Source organism: Octopus sinensis, linkage group LG7, assembly GCF_006345805.1.
Source record: "Octopus sinensis linkage group LG7, ASM634580v1, whole genome shotgun sequence".
Taxonomy (NCBI): domain Eukaryota; kingdom Metazoa; phylum Mollusca; class Cephalopoda; order Octopoda; family Octopodidae; genus Octopus; species Octopus sinensis.
In genome coordinates, this window is record NC_043003.1 from 30,336,987 (window position 1) to 30,362,469 (window position 25,483).

Consider the following 25,483-nt stretch of genomic DNA (forward strand, 5'->3'; position numbering starts at 1 on the left):
TCATGAAGCCATTCTCCCAGTTTTCCAACTATGTTGAGATCACGCAGTTTGTGACATATCATTCCATGATCGACTTTATCAAAGGCCTTTGCAAAGTCGAGATATATCACTTCCACATTTGAGTGGTTGAGCAGCCGTTTCAGCACCCAGTCATAGTGTTGTAGGAGCTGAGTTAAACAGCTTCTCCCTGGTCGGAAACCATGTTGGGTGTCGGGCAGCAAGTCATTCTCTTCAAGAAGGTGATCAGCTTCCTTCTGACTATTCGTTCCATGACCTTGCTGATGTGTGAGGTCAGAGAGATAGGTCTATAGTTCTTGGCTTCCGCTCTGCTACCTCCTTTATGAATGGGGCATATTTACCTTCCTTCAGTTTTCCTGGAAGTTTGCCAGCTGCAAGGAAGCTCTGAAAGAGGAACTGCAGTGGTCTTGCTAGGACTCTCTTACATGCTTTTAGGAGGATTGCCGGGAATCCATCGGGGCCAGTAGCTGAGTCTGTTTTCATTTCATCTATAGCCTTGGTTACATCTTCTTCCTTTATATCGATGTAATCTATCGTCGCCGCCTCTGATTTTATATCTGCAGTGTTAAAAAAGTCAGTTGGATTGGTGATTTGGAGATGCCCAAGGGGTGGAGTGAAAACACTCTTGAATTGCTCATTCAGTATTTCACTTACCCTCATTGGTTTTCCTGTAAGTGTGCCATCCTTTTCGAGGAGTGGCCCTATTCTTACAGTGCACTGTAGCTGTTCTTTGGCATACCTGTAGAAAGCTCTGGGGTTAGATTTTATGTTTTCTATAGCCCAGGCTTCTCTGTCTGCTCTTTCTTTTTCATGGGAGAGTGCAGACATTTTTCGATTTCCAACAGTTTTTTTTTTAGGCGGGACTTTTCACTGCTTTCAATCTGTTTGTTTAGGCGATTTGAAAATTTCGTACGCCGTCTCATAAAAATTTTCCTCTCTCTGGGGATTTTGTTCTTGTGTACAGTGGCCTTCTCTCTGGGACACATTTGTAGCATATGGCTTGCATTACAGACATGAATTGTTGAAGTTTCACGTCGATGTCTGGCGAGGAGAGACATTTAGGCCAGTTTTGTTTGAGGATCTCTTTCTCAATGTTTCCAGTTTGCCTTATGGTAGTTCAAGCTGGAAAGATTTTGAGGGTTTCTTGTAGGGCTGCATGTCCGTGCTCTCTTTTGGCCCGTACATGGTCAGCTCTATCATGTTGTGATCCGAGAGTAGTGTCGGTGTCACTTTCACATTATGGATGAGATCCATGTCATTGTGAAGCAGAGATCCAGTGGTTTCCTGCCCTGGTTGGTTGGAGTATTACTGCTCCATGTACAGGGTGTTGATGAGGTTCAGGAGGGACCTCGCCTGTCCTCGTATATATATAATACATACATATACAGATACATACATAGATATATATAAACATATAGATACATATACATACAGAAGATATATTACAAATATATATATATACAGATAACAGACATAGAATAGATACAGACATATATATATTATCCATATACATACAGATATATATATAGACATACAGAGAATATACATATACATACATATATAGATATATACATACATATATATAGATACATACATAGAATATATATACAGAAATATATATATATATATATACATACATATATATGATATAGGACAGACATATATATATAGATATATACATACATATATATAGAGATATATACATACATATATATATGAGATACATAATTAATATAAGAGTATGACATACATACATATTATATATATATACAGACATATAGATATGATACAGACATATATATATAGATACATTACATATAGAGAGATTACATAATATATAGATATATAGATATACATTCATATATATATATATAGATACATACATTATATATATATAGATATATACATACAGATATATATATAGGATATACATACATATAGATTATATACAGACATAGATATATAGGATAGAGAAATACATATATATAGAGATATATACATACATATAGATATAGATACATACAGATATAGATAGAGAGATACAGACCTCGGATATATAATATACATATTTACCATATATAGATAAGACAGAATATAGAGATATATACAACGAGATAGATATATACATACATATATATATTATACTACAGATATATATACATACATAGATATATATACATACATATATATAGTAATACATATACATATATATAGACATAATCATATAGATATAGACTACATATAGTAGTATAGACATACAGATATATACATACAGAGATAGAATAGATATAATACATATATAGATAGATACATAGATATAGAGATATAGACATACAGAGATATATATTAGTACATAATATATATATATATACAGACATAGATAGACATACAGTAGATATAGATGATACATAACATATAGATAGATACTAAATATAGATATACATACATATAGATATAGAACATACATATAGATATAATACATACAGACAGATATAATAGATAGACATACATAGAATATTAAGAAATACAAATATATATAACATACATATGAATATAGATAGACATAATAGTATATATATATACAACATATATAGATATATATACATACATATATATGATATATAACAGACATATATTATAGATATATACAACATATAGATATATACATACATACATAGAATATATATACATACAGATATATAATAGATATATAATACATATATAGAGATAAGTACAGACATATATAGAATAACATACATAGAAGATATAGAATACATACATTAGATATATATATACATACATATATACGATACATACAGAAGATATACATAGATACAGACATATATATACATAGAGACAGACATATATATACATAGATACATATATAGATATAGATATAGACAGACATATAGAATTATATATACATACATAATAGATATATATGATAGATAGATATATATAGATATAGAAAATAGATATATACATATATATAGACATATATATATACAGATAGATATATATATATACATAGAGATATATATATAGAATATACAGATATATCTATATATATATAGATATGATATACATATAATATATACATTATATATAATATAGATAGATACATATATATATATATATATACATAATATAAGATATATATATATATACAGAAGATATATATATATATAGATATATGACATAGGATATATATATATATACTGATATATATATATAGATATATATACATAGATATATATATATATATATACAGTATATAGATGAGATAGATATATACATATAAGAGATATAATAGATATAATATAGATACATATATATAGACTATACCATATATATATACAGATATATAGATGACATATATATATAGATAGAGATAACATATAGATATAGATATATATATATACATATATATAATATATATACACATATATATATAATATACAGATATATATATAGATATATATAGATATATATATATATACAGATATATATATATATGAGAGAACATAGATGCTATAGATATATATATATAGATAGACATAGATATATATATCATATATTATACATTATATATATAGATATAGACATATATATATAGATACATATATATTAGATACATATATACATTATACATAGATATATACATCTAGATATATATATATCTACATTAGATAACAGATAAATATATACATATAGATATATTATTATATACGATATATAGAGATATAGATATATACATATATAGATATATATAGATGATACCTAGATATATATAGTATAGATACATAAGAATATAGAGATATATATATATAGATATAGAATAGATAGATAGGTTTATAATAGATATATACAGATAGATATATAGGAATAGATGATATACATATATATCTATACAGATACATATATGATAAGAGAGCAAAGTATATATATATAGATACATAATATCTAATATATATAGATACATATATATATATATATACATATATATATATATAGATATACAGAGCATATATATATCTATACATAATATATATAGATATATACACATATATATATATATAGATACACATATATATATATATATTACATAAGATATATATATATATACATATATATATAATACAGATATATAGATATATATATAACATATATATATATACAATATAGATAGATACATATATATATGAATATATATAGATATAGATACATATAGATATATATTCATATATATATATACATAATATATATATACACTATATATAGATACATATATATATATACATATAGATAGATATACATAGATATCTAGACATATATAGATATATACATATATATATATACATAGATATATAGTACATATATATATATAACAGATATATAGATACAGATATATATATTAATAGAATATACATATATATATATATACATATATAGATCTACATTATAGATATATCTATATATATAACATATACAGGATAATAGATAGACTATATATATAGATATATATATAACGATAGATATATACTTATAAATATATACCGATACATAGATATAGATAGACATATATGATATATATATATATATATAACAGATATATATATATATATATATATATACATCGATATATAGTAGATATATATACTATATACATATATAGATATATATATATATAGATAGAGTACATATCGATATATATATATTATAGAATATATATATATATAATATATATATATATAGATATATATATTACATCATAGAGATACATATATATATTCTACATATACTACATAGATATATATATAGATATATATAGACATATACATATAGATATATATACATATACATACATATTATACATATACATACTAATATATATTAGGATACATACATAATATACATATACAGACATATATATATATAGATACATACATATATATATTATACCTACATATATATATATATACATACATACAGATATATAGAGATATACATACATATAGTATTATATACATACATACATATATATATATATACATACATATAGATATATAATACATACATAATATATAGAAGACATATATATATATACATACATATATATATATACATACATATATATAGATACATACATATATATATATACATAAAATATAATTATATACTACATATATGATATATACATACATATAGATATATATACATACATATATATATATATACATACATATAGATATATATACATACATATATATACATACATACATATATATATACATACATATAGATATATATACATACATATATATAATATAACATACTATATATATATACATATAGAATACAGATAGATATAATATATACATATATATATATAGATACATACATATATATATATACATACATATATATATATACATACATACATATATAGATATATATACATATATATATATATATACATATATATATATATTATATATACATACATATATATTATATATACATACAATATATATATACATACATATATATATATATCTTACATATATATATATTACATATAATATAATATATACATACATATATATATATATACATACATATATGTAGATACATACATATATAAATAACATATATATACATACATATATGTATAACATACATATATATACATACATATAGTATATACATACATACATATACATACATATATATACATACATATATGTATATACATACATATATATATACATACATTATGTATATACATACATACATATATGTATATACATACTACATATACATACATATATGTATATACATACATACATATTACATACATATATGTATATACATACATACATATATGTATATACATACATACATATATGTATATACATACATACATATATATACATACATATATATATATATACATATATATATATACATATATATATATACGTACATATATATATATACATATATATACACATATATATATACATATACATACATATATATACACACACACATATATACACACACACACATATATATATGTACGTACATACATATATATACATACGTACTTACATACATACACACGTATGTACATACATACATACACACGTACACACATACGTACGTACATACATACATACATATATATATACGAATAGCCTGGACAAAATTTAGAAAGCTTCTACCTCTACTGATGACAAAGGGCCTCTCGCTCAGAGTGAAAGGTAGATTGTACAATGTATGTGTGCAAACTGCCATACTTCACAGCAGTGAAACAGGGGCCATAACTGTGTAGGCTCGAAAGAAATGAAGCTAGCATGATCTGCTGGATGTGTAATATCAGTGTGCACACATGAGAGACTGTAAATGCCCTGAGAGAAATGTTGGACATAAGAAGCATTGGATGTGGCATACAAGAGAGATGTCTGCGCTGGTATGGTCATGTACTATGGATGGATGAGGAGAGATGTGTGAACAAGTGCCACTCACAAACAGTTGAAGGAATCCGGGGTAGAGGTAGACCCAGGAAGACATGGGATGAGGTGGTCAAGCATGACCTTTGAACGTTGGGCCTTACGGAGGCAATGACGAAAGATCGAGACCTCTGGAGATATGCTGTGACTGCGAAGACCCGACAAATAATGTGAGTTCATGGCTGTTTCACATAGAAGCCCCAGCCCATCCAAAGTGCCTTGGATCACAGGACGGCCTGCTGTGCTTACCTTGGATCATAGAGTGACCTGCTGTGCTTGAGGAGACCTATTAAGTCAAGTACATCAACATCAAAAAATCAAATGGAAATTGTAGTTGCAATACTTGTGCCGGTGGCACATAAAAAGCACCAACCAATCGAGGCCGTTGCCAGCCTACCCTGGCACCTGTGTCGGTGGCACATAAAAGGCTCCCACTACACTCACAGAGTGATTGGCATTAGAAAAGGCATCCAGCTGTAGAAACAGTGCCAGATCAGACAGGAGCTTGGTGCAGCCTCCTGGCTTCCCAAACCCCGGTCGAACCATCCAACACATGCTAGCATGGAAAACGGACGTTAAACGATGATGATGATGATATATACATATATATATATATATACATATGCATACATTATATATATACATATATATATATATATATATATATATACACACACCACACATACATATACAGGGTGTCTCAATAATATGCATACACACTTTTAATACCTATAAAGGCAATAATTATTAGTATACATAGGTTTTTTTTTTATAAGTATTATGATCTACAAACATAATTGAAACACATTTAAATACCCGAAAATAATTTATATTCAACAATTTATACAAAGCAGAATCCCTTTTAATACAATTTGTTAAGGATTTTGTAATCGTCTGTTTTCAAACTGATATCCATTCTGATCCAGACATTTTTGTCAACTGGAAGTGATAGAATTAATAACAGCTAGTTAGTTACTTGAGTGCATTCGTTTTCATTGCCATCTCTCAGTTCAGCAGTTGTTGTTGGTGTCGTAGCATACACTTTATCTTTTAAGTATCCCCATAAGAAAAAATCTAAAGTGAGTCTGGTGAATGAGGAAGGTATTTTACAAAAGCTCTTCTTCCAATCTACCAGGGTGGCAAGATTTCATTAAGGTAGGACTGTACATCACGATGGCAGTGTGGTGGTGCTTCACCTTTCAACACATTTCTAATGCTTGAAATGATAGACTGTTGCAGCATTATCAAGTAAATGAGACCAGTCACTGTAGCATCAAAAAGGAATGTTCCAATTAATCCTCTGGATGTAGTAGCACACCAAACTGTACTTCCTGGTAAATTAACTTCTTGTTCCACTGTAACATGCAAATTTGAGCCCCCCCCCGCCCAAATGAACAGTTGTGACAAACCATTTAATTTAAATGTAACTTCATCACTCCACACTTTTGTCGCAAAATGTGCATCTTCTGAGCATTTTGCCAAGTACTAAGCATGGGTGAATGTAGGGATATAACTTTCCCATTCCTAGTAATTTAAAATGGACAGATGCACTTGAAATCCCCATGTCTCAGCTTGCATGCCGCAAAGATTTTTGGGACTACTTTGAAAATTTTCCTTTACCATTTCTTCCTTTATGGGGATCTTTGATGTCCATGGTCTTCCAGAATGGTTCTTATGCACATCCTGCACTGTTCCATCAGATTCAACCTTATTAAAGATTTGAGAGATGGTTACACGCATAGGTGGATTCTGAATGAAATTGTCTTTTATAATGTCTTTGGACTTAAACTGTTTTCATATTTCCAATAGCGTTTTAGGATGAATGTCCTTTGTTCAAAGCTAATGCATCATGCCATCGCCTATTCTTATAGACATATCTGAAAATAAAATAAAAAGTATTTGAGTTATCTACTAATAATTATTGCCTTTATAGGAATTCAAAGTGTGTATATATTTTATAGACACACCCTATATCTATATTTGTGTGTATGTAGAAACACACACACACACATATTTACACATATGTATACACACACATATATATGAATATAAATATACATATATACATATCTATATACACACGCACATATGAATATAAATATATATACATATGTATATATACATATAAACACAAACATGTATATATATATAGACATAAATATATACAATATAAATATATATACATATATAAACATATATATATATATGTGTGTGTGTTCATATATATATATATATATATATATATATATATATTATAATATATATGAATATATAGCTGAAAAAATATATATGCATAGATATAAATATCAATATCAATATATATACATTTATATATGAATATCAATATATATATATACATTTATACATGAATATGTAATATATATATATATATATATATATATATACAATAAAAGGTTAAAATTAATTAATCATTTGATTAATTAATAATTAATAATTTTACCAAATAGATTGGTACGTTAAAATAACCTTTTCAGGTAAAATTATATAAATATTCTATAATTATAAACATAATTATAATTAGGGGTCAGCTAATTGCTTCACCACACACCAAATTTAGAGATTGGAGTTAAAATTCCTTTTCTGCTACCATAAAGATCTCCCCATATAGTAACACACTTTTTGGCAAAATGGAAAAATAACAAATCCACAGGACAACATATGTAGCTATTCTGACCCCTAATAATAATAATGTTTATAATTATAGAATATTTGTGTATGTATGTATGTGTATATATGTACATGTATTAATATAAATGTGTGTGTGTGTGTGTATATATATATATGGATATGGTGGCATGTAAAAAACACCATCTAAGCATAGCCGTTGCCAGTACCACCTGACTGGCCCTCGTGCCGGTGGCACATACAAGCACCAACAACACTCACAGAGTGGTTGGTGTTAGGAAGGGCATCCAGCTGTAGAAACTCTGCTAGATCAAGATTGAGCCTGGTGCAGCCATCTGGTTCACCAGTTGTCAGTCAAATCGTCCAACCCTTGCTAGCATGGAAAGCGGATGTTAAACGATGAATATAAATATACATATATATATATATAAATATAAATACATATACATATATATATAAATGCATATATGAATATATATATATATATATATATATATATATATATATATACATACATACATGAATATAAAAATACGTACATATACATATATGAATATAAATATACATACATATATGAATGTAAATATATACATACATATATGAATGTAAATATATACATACATATATGAATGTAAATATATATATATATATATATGAATATAATATTATATATATATATATAATATATGAATATAAAATAATATATATGAATATAAATATATATATATATGAATATAAATATATATATATATGAATATAAATATATATATAAAATAAATATATAAAATAAATATATATATATATGAATATAAATATATTATATATATATATATACACACATATATATATGAATATAAATGTATATATACAAATACAGATATTTATATGAATTTAAATATATATATATATATACGAATATAAATAAATATATACAAACACACACACATATGTATATATATATATGAATATATACATATATATATATATATACACATACATATATATACATACATATACATACATACATATATATATACATACATATACATACATATATATACATACATATATATATACATACATATATATACGTATATATATATATATATATACGTATATATATACATACATATGTATACATAGAATATTGCATTGTTTTACATTATTTTATTCTTTCCGGAATAATACCAATGCTTTTTTCTTTGAAACATGTCGGAAGGATGAAGATTTGAATAACACCTGCGTTTAACTCTGTTTTTTATATATATACATACATATTATATATATATATATATATATATATATATATATATATATATATACACGTTTACATATATACATACATGGTGTGTGGACCTGCACAGAGAGGAAGTGCTCAGCCAGCTTCAAAATCCCCATTTCTATCGCCTCCCCTCCTCTGACCCCACCTCCTCCCACCAACAGTGCATGTGCTCCACCATCCATTACCTTGTCTCCTCTTCTGCCCTCCCCCCAACCTCATCATCCGAACACCTCGTAATTCTATTTCATTCCCAAAATACATAAACCCGACAACACTGGCTGCCCCGTTGTTTCTGCCTGCAATTGCCCCACAGAACTCATTTCAAAATACCTCAACCGCATCCTGTCCCCTTCAGTTGCTACCCTCCCATCCCATATACATGACACCTATCACACCCTTCGCCTTTTCAATTCCTTCTCCTTCTCTTCCGGCCCCTCACACCTCTTCACCTTGGACATCAAATCCCTATACATGGTGATTCCCCACAACGACGGTCTCTTTGCTCTCCAATACTTCCATGACCATCGCCCTGACCCTACACCCAGTACTTCCACACTTCTCCATCTGGCAGAGCTCATCCTCACCTTCAACTGCTTTATGTTCACTGGGGAGATCAACCAATAGAATGGGCCCCAATTTTGCCAAACTATTTGTTGATTGATCACATTGAGGCCCAAGTATACAGAACTATACAGCTGCTACATTGATAACTGTATAGGCACCACCTCCCTCTCCCGCTAACAACTCTGCCACTTCATCTCTTTTCTCTCTAACTTTCACTCTTCTCTCCAATTTACCTCTACCATCTCTAACACCTCAGTTAACTTCCTAGATATCTCTCTTACCATTGACCTCTTCACCCACTCTCTCACTACCTCTGCCTTCTTCCAACCCAGATTCTCACCTCTACCTCAACCTTTCTTCCTCCCATACCTCCCACACCAAATGGGCCATCTCCTACTTCCAGTTCCTCTGCCTCTGACGCTTGTACAGCCGGGACCAGGATTTCGGGACCCAGTCCCAGAACCTTACCTGCCTGCTCATGCATCAAGAATACCCCTCAACCCATATCCAAACCACCCTTGTCTAATCAATCGCACCACTGCGATGAACACCCCCATCACCTGTCATTTCTGCTTGGCCAACCACTCCATCTCTAATATCTCCATTTTTGTCCTCATACTGCACCACAGATCCACACATTCAGGACTCTGTCTTGAACAGCATTACATTTTCAGTCTACACACACAGATTCCTTTTGGACTCAACACAACCCCCTCCTCTTAACAACTGCCTCGACAAATTCCTTAAAGAAAAAAGCAACTTTTTATTTTATTTTATTTTACCTTATTTTATCCTCTCTTAAACCTACTTACTTTTTTTACAGTCACACTTTTTTTGAATTTTTATCACTTTCTTTCTGTCAAATTGTTTAACCTTTTACTTGCATTAATTTTTTTATAATTGTATTAATTTCTATTCTATCCCTTTAATTTTAATTATTTTATTTCTTATCATGTATCTGCTATCTTTTATAATTTTTATTCATTTATTTTTACATCTACCCTTCCCCCTTTTTTATTGATCTTATTTTATTATATTTTATTTTAGTTTACACGCATACATACATACACACGTACATATACAAACACATACCTCCCATGCACACACACACACACACAAACAGAATGTATATACCTCCACACTACCCCACTCACACATATACACACATATACATACACAAACGCATGAATGCAAATATACCTCCGCCCACACACATGAACATGCATACACACACATACCTAATACACACCTACATGCACACACACAACACACACTCATATATACACGCACACAATTATACATATATAGGCATGTACACACACAAGAATACGCATATGACTCCACACACACACATGCAGACACATTTTGCTACCAGTGGCCTAGCATGTATAAAATAATCAATAGACATATTATTCATATAAAATTAGTGTATATTTAAGCACAAAAGAGGTGACCCTAACAGGACACATAACATGCTAGAAGGAACAGTCAAAATCCAAACCATGGTTAAAAGCAATTTTGAAGGGAATGAAAAATAAAAACATTTACCATATTTTTCCCTATATTTTGTTACCATATGGTAAATGTTTTTGTTTTTCATTCCCTTCGAAATTGCTCTTAACTGTGGTGTGGATTTTAACTGTTTCTTCTAGTATGTAAGGTGTCTTGTTCGGGTCATCTCCTTTGTGTTTAAATGTACACTAATTTTATATATATAATTATATATATACACATATATACATACATACATAAACACACACACATATTTTTTTTTATTTTTTAAAAGGTTTAATAAAAACCAACAACTAATTAATCAATGATGTATTCACCCTTGTTGTTTACAACTTCTTCCCAACATTCAACAAGATTTTCAATACCTCATTGGTAGAAATCACCTGATTTTGACTTGAAAAAATGATCCAACCAAGCTCTCAATTCTGCATCAGTATTCAACGAAACTCTGCACATAGCTTTGGAAAGAGATAAAAAGAGGTGGAAATCCATTGGTGCCAAATCAGGAGAGTATGGCGGGTGTGGCAGCACTTCACAGCCATATGTTTGAATGGCTTCCTTGGTCATATTGGCGATATGAGGGTGGGCGTTGTTGTGTAGCAGAACTCCATGCTGCCAATTAGGTCTTTTCTCTTGAATAGCCATGTTGAGCTGTTCCATCTGTTCAAGAGAGTTGCGCATTGACCGTTTTGTTCCATTCATCCCTTCTAAGTCCCACCATATGCACAACATCGTTTTACGCAAATGAAGATCTTGTTTCATGTGCAGTGTCGCTTGTTTACCGAAGTTAAGCCATTCTTTACGCTGCTTCATATTGATGTACAGCCACCATTTTTTGTCGCCAGTAATGATTCAATAAAGAAATCGTTGCTAGTGTCCATGAGTTGAGCGATGATGCGCAAGCAAACCAGCGGAGATTGTGGCTTGTTGATTTTTGTTGTCACTTAAAGCATGCAGAACCCATGCTCCATACTTCTGAACCTTTCCCATCGAGTGAAGATGCTTCTCTATGAAAGTGTGGGAGCATTCCATTTTCTCTGCCAGTTCCCTTGTCGTTTGACGAGAATTTTCATGCAAAAGTCTTCATCTAACTCAACTGGACGACCAGAACGAGGTGCGTTTGAGATTAAAATTTCCATTTTTGAACTTGGCATACCAATCACGAGCGGTTCTTTCAGCTATGGCACCCTCTCCATCCACAGCACAAATGTCACGAACAGCTTTTGCAGCCTTAGAACCTTGATTAAAAGCAAAAAGAAGGAGGTGTTGAAAATGTTTGTTTTTCTTAATGTGACATTCCATTTTAATGATCTGAAAATTAACTAGAAAAAAAAAAAAAAAAAGATTCCAAAATGATTCAAAAATAGAATTCTTGAAAAAAAATACATTCCAAAATTTAAAAACTCGATAAATTCCGAAATTTAAAAACACAGCAGGAAATTAGTTGCCAACTCAATATATAAACATCTTTATATATATATATATATGTATATATGTGTGTATATATATATATATATTATATATATATATATATATATATATATATACACATATAAACATATAAGCTTATATATATAGATGTGAATGTTACATGTAAAATACGAATGAAGATATGAAAAAATATAAAAGGAAAAACATTTAAAAATGAAAAATTTATAGATACAGGATTTAATTTATAAATTAATATAATTAGAATGAATATACTAAACTTAATTTAAAATGTAAAAGTTAAAATGTAAAAGAAGAATATTTTCCATCTACCCCTGGATATCATGGCACTAAATTGAACTAGTTCCAATTTCACTGGAATTTTTGTCATTCGTATTAGTTTCCATTTGTCTCTTAATTATCCTCTTCATTAGGATATATGTATCTCTTATAATGCTATATTTTCTTCTCATTAGTATATATTTTTTCTGCATTCGTATATATTTTTTCATTTATATATATATTTTTTAGGTGTAATTCACATTTAATTCTTTAATTATGGCTTAAACTGCAGGGTTCAATAAATTTACATCTATTGTTTTGACATACTAGGAATTAATTTATACATGTTTAGTTTCATACACTTTAAAATTGGAATATATAATGATTAGATAAAGTTATAGATAGGGGATAGGTGGACCTGAAGATTGGAGTTGTATATAAGGGGAGGTTCTGTATGAGACTACTTATCTCAGAAACATAGTATACAACCTCATGAAACACGTGTAGTCGAAAACTTTGAAAACGAATAGTAAGTATTAAATATAATATTCTATGATATGGTTGAATTTGTATTCTGATTTGTTGAATTTTATGGGGGATTCCTGTCTCTAATTGATATACATACATGTATATATATTTCAAAATAGAAAATTACCCTTTAACAGGTAATTTTACATGCTAGAAATAGCAGCCAACACGGTCCAAAAACCACAATTTTATAGCAAATTTTGAAGTAAATGAAAAATAAAAACCTTTACCTTAAGGTTTTTATTTTTCATTTACTTCGAAATTTGCTATAAAATTGTGGTTTTTTGGCCGTGTTGGCTGCTATTTCTAGCATGTAAAATTACCTGTTAAAGGGTAATTTTCTATTTTGAAATACAAATATGTTGTCTATTGACTTTTTATACATGCTAGGCCACTGGTGGTGATATTTATAACGAGTATTTGCCACCCTATACATATATATATATTGTTATTTACTGTATCTGTAATTGTGGTGGATGTTTGGGTGCTAGTATTCTGGTTAGTGTTAGGATAGGTAGGGTTTACATTATGGTTTAAGGTATTGTGTTCGATGTTGGAGCTATGTATGTGTTGGGTGCTCATACATTCAGAGTTTTTTCGGCGTATATTTCGATAATGGAGAGTTTTTCTCTTTTAGAGGCTATTATGATAGACTTAAATTTATGAGGGGAGGAGCAGGATAGCTTTGAAGTAGATCTATTAAAGATAGAGTAATATTTATATTGACGAAGGAAGTAGGAGTCTAGTATATTAAAAAAGGATTTGGCTAAATTTTTAACTGTTAGTGAAGAGGTGTATACCATGGGATAGAGCATCCACCACTTTTTTCTGGTTGCTTAGGGGTAGTATAGTCAATATTTTTAGAAATTAGAGGGGGTTATATGGCCCAATATTGTTAGCTGTTTTAGCTTTTGACCTGGTGTTATGTGTATATGTCTTAATCTGGGTTCTCCTGAGGCTCTTGTATAGTGTATCTATAGTCTGTTATGATGGTTAGCATATTATGATACGAGTTGAGATATATGTTGCTTGACCCTCATATTAAAGATATATTTTATTTGTTAAGTGAAGCTGCTGGCAGTGAGTGCTTGGTTGTAATATGGGGTGTGGTTATTGAATATTTCTTCAGTGGATGAGAGGTCAAATATACGAATCTAGAAACCCATAACTATATTACATAACTACATAACTATATGGATTTGTGGTGATTGGAATTAATGTTTAAGTACTTAAGGAACTGGTTGGGTTTGTGATATGGGATATTGGGAGGTTTCTAAGTTTAAAGTAACATCTAAAAAATTAGTAGTTTTGTAAGAATTTTCAAAAGTAATGGATAGGATGAGGTTAGAAATTTGTGTAGATCTTTTCTAATTCATTCTAAAGAGGATTTATTAATGCCCCTGGTGACTAGCAAAGCGTCATCTCTGTATAGACCTCTCTTGATGTTAGGGAAGAGTATATGGAGCTGATGGAGTAGGTATAGTTCAAGGTCCGTGACTTGGGTGGAGTGAGATGATCGAAATATACAAATATACATATACACAAATATATACATACACACACATATATATATATATATATATATATAGACATACATACATATACACACATATATGCATACACACATATACACACATATATGCATACACACATATACACACATATATGCATACACACATATATGCATACACACATATACACACATATATGCATACACACATATACACACATATATGCATACACACACATATATATATACATATACACACACACACGTGTTTGTTCCCTAACCACTACTAGACAACTAATGCTGGTTTATGTCCCTGTAACTCAATGGTTTGGTAAAAAAAAAATCCCAATAGAATAAATGCCAGGTTTAAAAGTAAGACGAAAAAATAAGTGCTGGGGTCAATTAAATCAACTAAAACTCTTCAAGATAGTGCCCTGGCATGGCTACAATCCAATGATTGAAATAAGACTTATATGACTTTCAACCAATGTATGCAAGCATGAAATAGGGGACATTAAAATGATGATGACAATCAGTTACTGCTGTTAAGAAAACACTGCTGTAATATCCAATACTGACAACTCTATTTCCCTTCTTTTCTCAATAACTTCTGAAAACATAACTTGAAACCAATAGCAGTTAAGTTATTGTGAGGTTCCCTTTATAGTACAACGACCTTCCTCATTGGTAACAAAAGAACACATGAGTTTTACATATATACACACACACAAACTACAGATGTACACTGTATCTTTATACACAATACTGATGATGACTTTCATGGGCACACAAAGGGGGAGAGGATCAGACAGGCTAGTTTCAATCACCTTTTCTAGCAACTGCTTCCAGTGTTGTTGAATTAACATAGGTTTCTAAGTAGTTTCCCTTTAATTGAATAAACTACTATAATTTCTAGCTTGTGCAAATATTGTACAAGGCCAACAATGATCATATTCTCACATTATTTTTGGTGGGTTTTTTTTAAAAACCCCAACCCCTCTCCCCATATTCACTACTATCCTAATATTCCACCAACTTCTCTTTATGTATAAGACTCAAAAAACTTCATTGCAACTAGGAATAATGTGAAATTCAGTCTACTCAGCTGAAAATGAATACCAGCCTGATGACGTAGTTGACAAAGGGAGTTGAAGTAATTAACTGAACCCTCTGTCCAAATATTTATTGATCCTGTTCCATACTTTGTAACAATTTTTATTCTTGTAACTTTTCATAACTATTATAAATGTTATCATTATTATAACTATTCTTCAAACTGAATACTCATTAGGAGCTGACACACATGCAAGTTTGTTAATATTATTAGTAATAGTTTGTTTTATGTCACGTGTGGTCCGAAAGGCCTTCTTTACTTCCTCCCATCACACTCCTCTCATGCACTTATCCCCTCTTCCTTCTCCTTCTACTGTATTCTTTTAAACTGGTGTATATAAAGGCTGCCTTTTGTCTTATACTGCCTATGAATGGACCAGCGAATTTCTTCAATAGAACTGGGTTTTATATTCAAGTAATTGATGCCTGCCAATCTAATAGAACATGTATACAATATATAAGGCATTAAACCAAATACGCTTTGTGTGTACCTTATATATATGCATATGATGTATGTTTATGAAAAAATGGGAAGGGTGATTAGGTAAGTGAGGCAAAATGAGTAAATTCTGATTTCTTTTCTCCTTACCTGTTTGAAACTATTGCATTGCAACATCGTTTTGCATTGTTGCATCATCTTCAGAAGTAAAAATTGGTCAGAATAGTTATTATTGAAGTTGAGAGAGCTTGAAACATAGTCAGCTGACAGGTGCATTTTTTTTCAAGAAATTTTTCTTCAGCTTTGACCTGATTGTAATTAAAGTTGCTAATAAAATATCTGGATAATTTTTGACATTTAACAATCAACATTCATTTGTCTTTTGGATGCCAAATCAATTTTTTCCCATGCTAATGTCTGATTTGATCATTATCAATTTTCAGAAAAATTATGTTTAAAGTGAGGCAAAATAGATAATGACTAATTTCAACAATTTCTTTTGTTTAATAAGCATGGTGCATAAATATATCAGGAAGAGAGCCACTCTAGCAGATCATGAAGAAGCTATAGAGAAAGCTTGTGACATGATACCTAAAGGTGTATCAACCTATCATGCAGCAACTACAACTAATGTCCCATATGAGAAACTTCAAAGACGAGTCAACAGTATCAACCACTCTGACTGAATTGGCAATGGACGTGTGCTTTTGAAGAAAGAGGAGGAAGACAGTCAATACACTCTTGCTTTCATCTAGGTTAGTTTGGCCATGTGGGACACAGGAAATTCAGAAAATAGATGTATCTAGACACAGCTGAGAAGAAAACCGTTTTTAAGAATAATGTACTGTGAGAAAAACTGCTTGACTAAGGCTCACAAGAAGAACCTTTCTGCAGAAAACACTAGCAAAGTTTTTTTATGTTGGCAGATGTTTTTTAAGAAGCTGGAATTTCTAATGACCAAAATACTAGTAGAAGGAACTTTAAAGATGAAAGTGACTTTAATACAAACCCAGCCCAACGAAAACTTGAATGCACTTCTGATCTTTCTGATGTCTAAAGATAGATGTTGATGTGCAAGTCTTTTTTCAAGTGTAATTCAAAAAAAGTAAAAAGGCAAATTTATCTTACATTGTTTTACTCATTTTGCCCCACATAATCTCTCTTTTGTATGCTCAAAGACAATGGAGATAGTTTTCTGAAAGTGCTCTGAATATGTTATAGTTTTAAATGCATTTAGAGAAGGTCGATTGTAAATTTTTTTCGCTCCAAGTAAAAAATGCAGTGTTACTCATTGTGCCCCACATATCCCCCACAGGAAAGTGAAGACAATAACAAACTATGTCGTTGTAGTGGAATACGAGATAAAAACATGGAACAAGAGTGGATGAAAAAATAATAGAAGGGGAGGAGTTTGAAAGAGCTAGAATAAAAATAAAATAGAGTCCCTGAAAATTAGATTAACTTTGGTATTTCAATGAACGTAAACATCAGAGAGCATGAAGAAAATATAAATGAAGAGGTAAAAGAAAACAGGACTTTGTAGGGAACAGACATGGTGTAGATGAAATAGAAATGTAAATATGAGAGGTTTTATATAAATGTAGAACTATATTAAATCTATAGATGATACTTACATAATAATGTAGTTATATGAAATGAGTGATGTACTGAAGTAGCGATGAGGACATTGGTAAATTGAGCAGAACTTTCAACTACTTCTTGCAGGACATCTTAAATTTCTTCTTCTGGTTATTAAATAATCAATTTTTTATGTTAATTTGTGATTACTGATACAGTCTAAATAGGTTAATAGAAAGAATATTATATCTACAATATTTATAAATATAATGGCGAGTGAAGGTAGACATACCGGAAGTCAATGATAACGTTGGAAGAATTGATTTCCAATCACTGGAGAGTTCTTTGCAAATCGTGGTGATTGTGTTTTTAGTGTCATAACATTCATCAAGTATTCTCTCGTCTTTACCATCTATATTAAGACATACTACATTTTCCATTTTGGCCTTCTTTATTCCTGCTGTTTAATCCCAAGTCAGCACTGATCCGGTGTTTTGATAAAGGACAGTTGATTGGTAGATCTGTTTGCCCGTTGGGCAACATGCTTATGGAATTTGTCACGACCATTTCCATTTTGCATTCAATGACGTTGAGATTAACTTTTACTCTTCATCGTTTCTTTTTTGGAATGGGTTTATCTTCTTTAATGCTTGTGTGGCGGAGATAAAGAATACGGAAACACCTCACCACCCACCCCCATTTTCTTGCAAATTTGTTTGTTTAAAAAATGGGGGGGGGCAAAAACCCCCGTTTTCGGATAGAGGTTCCGGAAAACTGCAAAAAATCGGCATTGTTAAATTTCTGCCTCCCCCTTTCCACCCTCAAATTCTTCAATTTTGACTTTTTTCCCCAACACTAACCCTAACCCTAAAACCCCAACCTTAACCGTAACTACAAAAATGCTTTGAAATTTTTGTCCGAATTATAATGTCCGTATTTTTCCGCATATTTAGAAAAAAAAATTCTAAAATAAAAAATTTTACAAAAATTTTTGGAAATTTTTTTCAGAATCATAATCTGCGTATTTTTCCGCATATTTTGAAAGAAAGAAAAATTTCTGAAAAAAGTAACAAATGAAGGAAATGGGGGTCGTAATTAAAAAATGCCGATCTTTGCCAATTTTTTTGCAGAATTGTATTTCCTCGTAGCCGAAAAGGGGTGTTTGTGTCGAAAAAGAAAATTTTAAAAGAAAGGGTGGTGGTGGTGGGGTCTTGCCAAGAATACACACACCATCTGTTTTCGGTGTAACCCTAACCTCCAAAAACGGGTGGTGTGCCTATTTTTCACCTTCGCCCAAAAGGCTGCCCAAATTCTTATCAAGGTTTATTGTGTTGAAGTAGATAACTTTTAACAAGCTGCACAGACTTTAATGTGAGGTGTATGAAGTCCTATTTCTTATTTGAAAAGCGAGAACAACTGATGTGACACGTCTGTTTTCAAATGTATATTGAAACCTTTTCAGGTGCTGAATACCATCCCTCCTTCCCATATTCCCACCCACACCCCTTTCCCACTTCTCAGAACTGACCCTGTCAATGTAGGCACATTGAAACGTAGGTCTAGTGAGATTGTTAAGATGCTTGAACAGAGGCATGTGATGCATGTTGCATTCAAGAGGTGAGGTGGATATGAGCTTCATTCAAGTTCCTGACAGGCAAGACACATAGGTATAAAATCTTTTGGGAAGGTTAGCAACAGCTGGGTAGGTGATGTGGGCATACTCCTTGCAGAGAAAGGGGTGGATAAGGTCATAGAGGTAGTCAGAGTGTGCAATAGAGTATATAGGCTCAGGCTAGTTTTGCAGAATAGTATAGCAAAAATTATCTCTGCCTAAGCACTCCCAAGCAGGTCTACCAAATGAACAAAAGGACTGCTTTTATGATATTCTTCTGCAGGCTACATGAAAGACAAATGACAATGATCTCATCTTCATAGCTGGGGATTTCAATGGGCATGTCAGGCAGCAGGGAACTGTATCAGATAGCTAGAAGGGAAGCTAGGAGACATGTATATCTAACCAGGGGAAAAGTAGACAAGATAAGGTTTGCCTATGTCCAGCAACGTGAGGACCAAAGACATGAACTGTTTTGGATTGCAAGACAGTGTATGAGAGAAAATTGTGATGTCATAGGTGAGAAATGTGTCCACATGGATGATGGTGCACATGCATTTAATGATTCTGCAAAGAGAGAGGCTTGGCAATGCCATTATGAATGACTGCTGAATTTGGAGAATGAATGGGAAGAGGAGAGTTTGCCAAATGTTGACCAACTGAGTCAACAGCTATCCAAATCGACAGTAGTTTAGTAGATAAAGCAATTAAGGACATGAAAACAGGAAAGGCTCCTGACCCATCAGGTTTTTCCACTGAGATGCTTAAAATATCTGGCAGAGTAGGATATAGCCTAGTCACCATAATCAGGTTGTCAACAATTGGTGTAGCAGCATCATAATCAACTACTACAAAGGCAAAGGTGACACCTTAGACAGGAATAATTACAGAGGCATAAAACTGCTGGACCAGGTGATGAAAATCACAGAGAGGGTCATAGTTCAACTAATTTGGGAGAGAATTAGCATAGATGAAATGCAGTTCAGATTTGTGCCAGGCAGGAGCACAATTGATGCTATATTCCTAGTTCGGCAACTTCAGGAGAAATATCTAGCCAAAAATAAACATCTGTACCTGGCTTTTGTCAATTTGGAGAAAGCTTTTGACAGAGTCATCTGCTCCCTTATTTGGTGGTCAATACAGAAGCTAGGGATAGATGAGTGAATGGTGAGAGCTGTACAAGCCATGTACAGGGATGCTGAACGTTAGCAATGAGTGTAGCAAGGAATTCAGGGTACAAGTAGGAATTCACCAAGGGTCAGTTCTCAGCCCCCTCTTGTTCATCATAGTCTTCCAGGCAATAACAGGAATTTCAGACAAGCTGCTCCTATATGCTAATGATCTTGTTCTTGGCTTCAGTCACAAACACACACACACACCTATTGCATACATGTTCATGTGCGTGTAAGGGAGAGAGAGGGTATGTTTTTTTGCTTTTGCTTGTTGTTTCTCTCCCTCTCAATCACACCGCACGCACACACACACACATCAATTCCTCCGCTTAACGTTGACTTCAAAAGATAACTTACGTGATCCAATCACTCTCTCTCTCTCTCTCTCTCTCTCTCTTTCTTTCCCTGTCTCTTTCGCTTTTACGCCAACTTTAAGACGGCGATCTTTCATTACAAGAACACACGACTGCTAGTTACAAACCACGTGTGTTTATTTCCCTACATAAATAAATAAATAAAACTAGAAAAGAGGGCTGAATTAAATAGAATTAAAATAAAATACATTTCTAGCAAACTAAAGAAATCTGTGGTTACTTAGCATGCTCGAAATAGTAACCAATTCTTCTTTCAGTCACAATCTAAGATTATTTATAACAGGACACGTATCACTGAAAAAAAAATGATCGTGGCAAGAATTATCTTTGATTTTAAGCCTGTTGGAACGCAGTAGAATTGCTCTAAACAACAACTATGTTGAAGATTGTTTATAAATTTATTGGGCAAAACACGAATGTTGTTAGTAAGACGAAGTAACTCGAGATGCCCTGAAATAGTGGGATTTGAGAGTGAACGAGAGGATGTTTCCTGGGGCTAAATAACTGTGCTACAGAGTTTTCTTTCTATGTAATAATTCATTCGGTCGCGATTCCAAGTTTCTCACATGAATTTCGAAGGAGCAATAAATAAATATACAACGCAATGCTTTAACTTTAAACAGATACTTTCTATTTTACTGCATTTACTTTTACCGACGCTCTTCTACACATATTTTCTCTGACACAAGTTCTAAATATCTACTATATAGAACTCTCTATTGGTTAGAGGTAGGGTTTACCACACAAGTACTGACGCTTTCGATATGTCAACTTCAGTCATTTCTGTATTTATAAATTGAATAGCTATTTTATTTTTTGTTTACATATATTTATACTTTGTTAGTAATTAACTGCTGTGATTAACTTAAGAGATTGTTGATTAACCAAACAAAGACAATAGAAATATCTTGTAAGAAGTAGTTGAAAGTTCTGTCCATTAATTTCAAGTTTTGCCACTTCAGTACATCTTTATTTCATGTTATAACTACATTGTTTTGTAAGTAATATTTATATATAATTTACACAATTCTTTTATACTAAACTTCTTCTATCAGTTACACCATTCCTGCTCTCTGTTGTTTTATCTCATGTTTACTTCATTCTCTCTAATTTCTTGCTTTTGAAATTTATTATTTTTTTTAAGGATATGTTTTCATTTTTTAAATTCTGCTTTCTCTTTGTTTTATAAACATACATCAGACATTTGCATGTCAGCGAGAAATTCAAAAGTGCAATCAATTGATTACTACATTCCATAATATCAAATTTGTCTTTGTTTAATATTTGCACTGGCTACGGAATAAAATACTAGTGGGGAGTAGAGTCTAATGGGTCAGTGGGATATAATGAGTCATTTGCCCAGATTTCCATAATTTTTTGTCAACTCCAAACCAGAAAGTATGATGTAGCAGCTATTATGAATTGTATCATCCCTCCTGCTATTAATATAAATGTATCTTCCTGGTGATTCCTTTTCAAGTTCTTCGGTCATAGACCAACCAATTTTTGATCGTCAAGTAAAACTTCGCGGAGCTGCAAGAAGTACTATAAATTCGAATTTCTTGTACCATAAGTATGTTCGGAGTATCTTTCTATGTTATGTCGGATAAAGGAAATATCATTGGAAATTATAAAATTCAAAGTAATTCAAAAGTGGGGTATAATGGACCACTTAAATAGAAGAAAAGAAGTCTTCCACAGTCTACACATATGTGCCAGTGTCTGAACGTGTTTTAGCAGCATTATTTCATGTAATTAGTGATATTTACACGGAATCAAAGGGTGGTAAGGTGATTACATCGTTATTCCATGAGGAAAACGGAAGTTAAAATAAGTCATTCATGTCGTTATGATAATGTGTTTCATGGAAAATATGCTCTCTCAAATGATAATCTCATTGGAGAATACCATGGAGTAGGCCTCTTGCTTGTAGATTGAGCTGCTGTTGATGACAAGTTGGTATCCTTGAAGAGCCAGAGCACAAGCTTTCTTTAAGTTTCACTGAATCATCATTTAATTGCTTGAGAAAGCAACAATTTGAGCCATTGCCCCTGAAACCAGAATTGGAGTCACTGACTCTAACAAGAAGAGGCAGTGTGTCCAAGCTTCCTATGGAAAAGCCCTAACATTTATGAGGCTGTCAAGTAGCTTTAGATTGAGGCAGAAGAGTGTGCAGCAAAACATGCACCAAAAAAGCATTGGAAGTCTAAGAGTGGAAAAGAAGGAGGGTCACTTGTTACAAAATGGCAGGAAACATGTAGTACAGTGTGTTACAATAATGATAATGGCCATGATAGTGTAAATTATTTGAAGGATGAGGATGGTGATTGCTCCTTTTCTAAGAGATTTTGGAGTAGATAATAAGGCAAGAATAATGAAGTTTGGTTGCTGTGTGACCTTTGTGATGATTATGTCTATCCATAGATATTCAAAGGGCAACTAAGATTTCTGTGAGAAGTGTACAGCTTAACCTGGACTACATGTGCTATATGGAAGATTTTGTTGTGATTGATTTAACCTTCAAAGTGACTGTTGTTTGATAAACATGGTGGTTGTTTTTTTCTACTTTGTTGAAAATTGAATTTATTTAACTGTAGATGTCTCTCATATGTTTCTCTAGTGATTGTTATCAATGTTCACCCAGAGTTTGTCATTTTTATCCAAATACTGCTCTCTGTGTCACTCCATTTGTCGAAACCCATTATGCCCCACCAAATATTTAAATTTTTGATATTTACAACAGTTCAAATACAATTAAGTCTATGAATTGAGTATTCAAAATTGCTTCCTGATCCATCGAATGTACTTATCCAAATCATAATGCACTTTTTGAGATTGTAAATCCATTTTAACTGTTATATGTTGGTTTTTATTTGACATAGGCACAGGAGTGGCTGTGTGGTAAGTAGC

The 25,483-nt window shown here is 31.4% G+C and overlaps 2 protein-coding genes across 3 annotated transcripts in view; one reads left to right on the top strand and one right to left on the bottom strand.

The window, feature by feature from the left end:
* The window catches only part of LOC115214080 (zinc finger protein 62 homolog), a 433,795-nt gene that overhangs the window by 134,453 nt on the left and 273,859 nt on the right, over positions 1-25,483 (bottom strand). The gene's annotated exons all lie outside the window — the stretch shown is intronic.
* Positions 22,942-25,483, top strand: part of LOC115213868 (zinc finger protein 260-like) — a 40,752-nt gene continuing 38,210 nt past the window's right edge. For both annotated transcript variants that reach the window (XR_004999831.1, XR_004999830.1), the window contains exon 1: positions 22,942-23,570. The gene's annotated coding sequence lies outside the window, so the exon portion shown is untranslated. The remainder of the gene's footprint in view (positions 23,571-25,483) is intronic.